Genomic DNA, 6,416 nt, shown 5'->3' with positions numbered 1-6,416 from the left:
TTGGAACACGGCTGTTGTAAGGACTATGGTGCATGAAAACTGGGCTGTATCTATTGTGCTCAATTGCTCCATTAGAGGCCAGCCAGTGGAATATTCTGAAGAAGATGTCAGTGTAGCTTTGGGCATCCCAACTGAAAACAAACTTGGTGGAGGTTCCAACACAGGATGAGCTAGCTGAGTTCATGGACTTCATCAATTATAGTGAAAGAATCAACCTGGCTATTCTAAACAAGAAGTTTCTCATGGGAGAATGGTCTTTCTTGTTTGACTCTATTGTGAGGGCCCTCACATGCAGAAAGACAGGGTATGACAACATCTCTAATGTCATCCAGAAGCTGGTGTTCTTAATGACCCACAATGGACACCTCAATATAGGTCATCTTATCATGGAGGAGCTAAGTACCAGGCTCATTATGCCTTTGACATCAAGAGGTAAGAAAATATTTCTTCCTAGATTTATAAACTCTGCTTTAATTCATAAAGTGCATGACATTCATATGCTTATTGGTATAGATAGGACTAAATTAGGCGATTGTAAGCAAGTGTCCAAAGTTCTATTTGGCTCACTTACTACTAAAAACAAGGTACCTGTAAGTCTTAAACTCGCTCCATTTATGATTGAGAGATTTAAGACTTACCCTTACCCTATGCCTGACATGAGATCTAATAGTGAACCTAGTACAGCTATGGCTTATGTCTCTGTGGAATTACAAACACAGGACAACTAACAGGGGTCTTCCCAAGCTGAGACATTTCCTTATGTACCAATGGAACATCCTCTCAAAAGGGTGAAGTGAGTAAAAAGAAGAGAAAGCAGGCAACCTTAACAATAATCAATGAGAGTGGCGAGGACCAAAAAGAATAGGAGTAACCCTTGGTCAAGAAAACCAAGAAGGTGAAACAAACTGAGCTAACCACTCAAGACACCTTTGCATCCTCCCAAAAGGATGTAGTTGTAAAACAGGGATTAAAACAGACTCTAGGAGCATCCTCTCAACAGGGTGTCCTAATTGAATAAAGCATTCACCCTAATGCATCTTGTAAAGAGTCAGCACTATCACTTGAACAAAGTCAAGTGTATGAAAGGAGAAACAAGGATGGCACACACAAAGAGAGCATATCTCTTGAAGCTCCCTCATTCATACAGGGGGAGATGCCAAAACTCAATTCTGAAATTCAAACTCTCATTTCTCAAATTTCTTTTTCATACAATGAAGCACTTGAATCTGACTCTCAAGTGCTGTCAACTTCAAGTGACATGGTTCTTGAAACTGTGTTCACCACTCAGGAAACAAATTTAGTTGGTGAGAGGCTACATGCTTGGGTAGACCTTGATGACACCAACAAAAACACAGGGGTATCATCAGTTTTTACGGAAGATCATGTGGTGGTTACAAATGCACATTCATGTGCAAATCAACCTTCATAGGTTGCAAAGTTTGAGGGTAGTACTCCTGAGGGGAAGCTACCTAAATCCTCTCCAATTCAATTGGAGGTTCCTCTTGTGGGAACAACTCCCCTCAAAACCCTAGCTGAGATTGCACTCATAGTTGAAGCTTGGAGTTCAATTTCCAATGATCCTGCTATGGGGGAGGCAAGTACATCACTTTCAAGTGACATTGTTTTGAAAGAAACACAAGGGTTTGATACTAGAGTACATGAAAGTAACCTAGTTAACTCCACTCCAATTCTAATGGAGGTTCCCGTCACAAGTGAGGAACAAACACTGTCATAACCACAGGTCACCCTGTTAGTCAAACTGTGACATCTATCACATGTAATTCTACTGAAAATCCACCCTCCACCTCATAACCCACAAATATTCCTTCACCATCCAACCATTTACAACAACCATCTCATCAAATCCAACAGTGGCTACAAAATGTTCAATCTCAACCAAGCACTGTGGATGATCTTCTAGTTGATCAAATTTTAGGTCTTGCTAACATCTCACGGCATCTGCTCACTCAGGCATGACAAATAAAATTTATCAAACAATTATGCTCGGTTATAATGAAGATGTTGAAAAGCAAAAGCAGGCGATTATGAATGAAGCTGAGCAGGATGGAAATGTGGATGCCTTCCTCTCTAAAGACTTCACACTAGAGATGGATCAGGTCTTGGCAAGATTCAGGGAGGAGTATGTCATAATTTTAGGGAGCAATTCCAAGGTCCTGACTCCACAAGAAGTATATAATGCAGTTAATGAAGTCTACAAAGCTCAAATCAAAGATTTTCAGCTATTTGTTAAAACACTAGAGTTGACTTTGATTGGTCATGAAGACAAGATTAGAAATATGGTAAGGGATAAAATGGTTGAAATCATTCCTTCACAAGTCATGATCTAATTAAGATTCCAACATTTTACCGACCAAATGGGAAGATTTGATCTGACTTTAGTAGATACAAATATCAAAAATCTGTGGCAATCCTTTGTGGCCCTGCATGAAGTGGTTCAACAACACATTACCAAATCTAATTACACCAGACTCAAGCTATACCAACTTCATCAAAGCAGGTATGATCCATATGCTATTTTGATGGAAGGCATCAAGGAAGATTTATAAGCCATAATTGGTACCTTAGTTTCCTCCACCTCTCAATAACCTATCTCAACATCAACAAACTAGTAAATCTAGTCTCTCCAAAATCAAGTCTCCACTCTGCAATTAGCAAATGAGTCCTTTACAAATCAAGTATCTCAACTCACAGCAATGGTGGAAAGTCAACAGACTGATATTCAAACTCTAGTGGACTCTCACAAGCACCTCCAAATGAAAAATTTTGTGTCTTTGGGAGCCATCATGGGTGCACTCAACATTCAACTGCCTACACTTCCAGAAGATGTGAGGCCTGAAATCCCTACACCTCTTATCATGCCTTCCAACAAGACTAAGGGGGGAGATAGAGGCTAGGTTACTAAAATCATCCCAAACATCTACATCTGTTCAAGCTCAAGCTCAAAATGCTAATAAAGGAAAATCTCAAATAGTTGAAGTTGATGTTGGAATGGAGAGGCTTATCAAAGCAGCTGAGGGACCTAGTCTACGCAAGAAATTTGAAGATATGCTAAAGGCTCTCAGGGCTTCTCTTTACAACAACTTCATCACTTATAAGAGGGCTTTAAATAAGACCATAAACTTCATAAAGGTGATTTTAGTGACCAAGGGAAATTTTCAGGAAAAGAGATTGGTGATAAATATCAATGACTCGGGAGTAGACTGATGTATGTTGGTGTCCCTAAATTTTTTTACATCAAGAAGGGCATCTGAATTGGATATCTTCATTGATAAAGTCAACAGAGTAATCAATGAAGACAATCTCTTGCTTAGGGAATTACAAAAACCTCAAGAATCTGCTTTTCCAGAAGTATATCTCTATCCACACAAGGGAGTAGCTTACATATGTCCAAACACCAAGGAACTCAAGAACTTTCTTGTTCCAAGACATTGTATCATGGCACACAAAAAGCTTGTAATGACTCTGGAAACTGGATTGAAGACCAAGAAGAACAAGACAGATGAAGATATAGTGATGATAAAGATTTTGCGGAGATACTTGAGAGATCTTGAAGTCAAGTTGCCCCAAACATAATTCAACAAGGATGACTTGGATGATGATGAGCAGAAGCAAGATGATCAAAAACCTTCTGCCACAAATCCAAGTCAATCCTCTAAGGCAACTGGCATCAAAGAAGGAGATAAGAAAAGAGATGCAAAGAAGAAAGGAAATGATGAAAACAGGGTGAAGAGAAAAGAAGGAAGAAGAAGGAGAATGGTTCAAAACCACAGAAAAATACCCTACAAATCCAAATCAACCAAACTCAAACACTTTACCACCTCTAACCTCTAAACCTAATTTCTTGTACAAACACACTGCTAACATGATAAGTGGCATTTATATCCACTTAGAACGCTTTGTAAAGGCTCAAATTGGTGTTTTATACTCAAGTTGTTTATATATTTGATGTGTTTTGCATTTCAGGGCATAATCGGAAAAAGGACTTGATATTGCATGATTTATGCTTAAAGAGTGTTAGGATGGAGCCTCGGTCGATTGTGCGAAAGAAACCAGCAAGTGAAGTCAAGAAGCAGAAAAAACCAGTTTTTCCAGAAGCTCGGGGAGGCCGCGCAAGTCTTCATGGCGGTCGCGCTCACTTAACAGAAACCCTGGGCGGCAGCGCTAGGTCAATTTTTCAGAATACTTATTCTAATAGAAGACTGATTTGATGGACTCCTGATTAGATGGGCTGGTATAAAAAGACTCCTTAAAGACATTTTTTATGTACGAGAGCAAGGAGAGAGCAGGAAGAAGACCTAATAGCACAATATAACAAAGGAGAAGAAGATCTAGTGTTTACTTGTGATTATTTGCTTAACTTGTAATTTTTTATGCTTGCTTTCTTTATTGTTTAAACCTAATACTCTTGTTAACGTACTTTGATATAATTATTCAGTTATTTCAGACCTAGTTTATCGTAGTTTATTTACCATGCTTTCATTGGAACCCATGGTGACGATGCGTTTGGTTATGAACTAATCATTATCGTGGGGTTCTAACGGATTTACTTATGGATTTCTATAGTTAATTGTTTCAATACCTAAGCGTGTGGTGATTGTATAATATCCTAGTATTGGTTGTGCTTATTTGTCTTATGTGCGTCGCAAATATATAAGATAGCATGTTAATCTCTATTGAAGCGACAGTGAATGTAGAGGTTTAGAACTTGTTATGCTAGCATAGGTTCATGTATTTATTATGCATGATTCGTAGGTAATTTTAACCATCTTACTTGCCCTATGTAATTACGATAGATAACTTGTTCATTAAACCTTTATATTGTCAAATTTTATAGATATATAGGGTCTCAACATAATTGGTGTATGTTCAGCTTCGATCTTTTTTGTGGATGTCTGGTAGTAGGGTATTTGTACAATGAAAGTTGGTGTTTACTAGTTTCGTGTTATCTGATTAGTTGTCATCACCATTGCATGCTAAGGTTAAGAACAATGACTTTGAATGAAGTAGTAATGAAGTTAGAATTCTATGTGTGTCTCATATAATTAAATCAACCTTTTAATCTCTTAGTTATTTGCAGGTTAGTTAATATTTTAGGTAATCAACAACTTAAAGTGTTATTGTCTTAGCATTGAACGATAGCCATACCATTTTTGCATAAGTGCATAAATTGAAGTTAACCTAAACCAGTCTCTGTGGGAACGAATCTGATTGATATCTTATACTACTTGTCAATGTGTATACTTGCGTGTAATTTTAGAGCATATTTTTGCCCCAACAAGTTTTTGGCATCGCTGTCGGGGAATCGGTGTTAATTTCTAGTTTATGTGCTTGACATCAGTGGTCGTTAAAGTTCACTGATTCTGATATTTTACTTACTTGTTTGCTTGTTGTGTTTCAGGTACTCTAGAGAGAATTTATGCTAACGCGTTCTCGATCTCGTAAGAGAACACTGGATAAATCTGAGGAAGAAGTCGAAGTAGTTGAAAAGGTTTTTGAAGAAGTTGAGAAAGTTGAAGAAGAAGTTGTTATTACAAAGGGAGATCCAGTAGCGAATCTGAAAGCTTTGATGGATTATTCTCAGCCAAAGATCAATGATATTCAGTCTAGTATTATCGGACCAGCCATCGCGGCTAATAGTTTTGAAATCAAATCTAGCACGATTCAGATGGTGCAAAATTCAGTCTAGTTTGGGGGTTCTTAAACGGAAGATCCCAACATGCACATTAGAGATTTCATCGAGATCTGCGACACTTTCAAATTCAACAATATTTCTGAAGATGCTATAAAGTTGAGGCTTTTCCCATTCTCTCTGAGGGATAAGGCTAAGTGTTGGTTGCATTCTCTACCACCAGGATTTATTACTACTTGGGAAGATCTTGCTCTAAATTCTTCCCTATGCCAAAGACAGCTGCAATCAGGAATGCTCTTACTCAATTTGCGCAGCAATCGGGAGAGTCTTTGTCTGAAGCTTTGAAGCGATATAAGGAGATGCTTAGGAAGTGTCCTCATCATTGTATGCCTGACTGGATGATTATTAACTGCTTTTATAATGGGTTTGGAGCACAGTCTAAACCTATGCTCGATGCAGCATCAGGTGGAGCCTTATGGGCTAAAAGCTACGATGAAGCTTATGAGTTGATTGAACTGATGGCTGCTAATGAATACCAGAACACAACTCAGAGACTACCTCGAGGCAAGGTAGCAGGAATTCTGGAGGAGGATACGGCTACTGCTATAGATGCTCAGCTTAAGGCTTTAACGATGAAGTTGGATTCTTTGACTAATTATGAAGTTAATCAGATCACAAGTGTTTGTCAGCTTTGTGCAGGTGTGCATGAAACTGAACAGTGTGCTATTTCTATTGAATCAGCTCAGTTCGTGAGCAATTTTCAGAG

The 6,416-nt window shown here is 38.5% G+C and overlaps 1 non-coding gene across 1 annotated transcript; it reads right to left on the bottom strand.

The window, feature by feature from the left end:
* Nucleotides 1–5,931: 5,931 nt before the first annotated feature.
* Nucleotides 5,932–6,038, bottom strand: LOC141699974 (small nucleolar RNA R71). The gene has a single exon (XR_012566183.1). It is a non-coding gene; the product is annotated as a small nucleolar RNA R71 (small nucleolar RNA).
* Between the last annotated feature and the right edge of the window lie 378 nt (nt 6,039–6,416).

Source organism: Apium graveolens, unplaced genomic scaffold, assembly GCF_009905375.1.
Source record: "Apium graveolens cultivar Ventura unplaced genomic scaffold, ASM990537v1 ctg1594, whole genome shotgun sequence".
Taxonomy (NCBI): Eukaryota; Viridiplantae; Streptophyta; class Magnoliopsida; order Apiales; family Apiaceae; genus Apium; species Apium graveolens.
The sequence above is the reverse complement of the archived record's forward strand: the minus strand, read 5'-3'. Positions and strand labels throughout refer to the sequence as shown.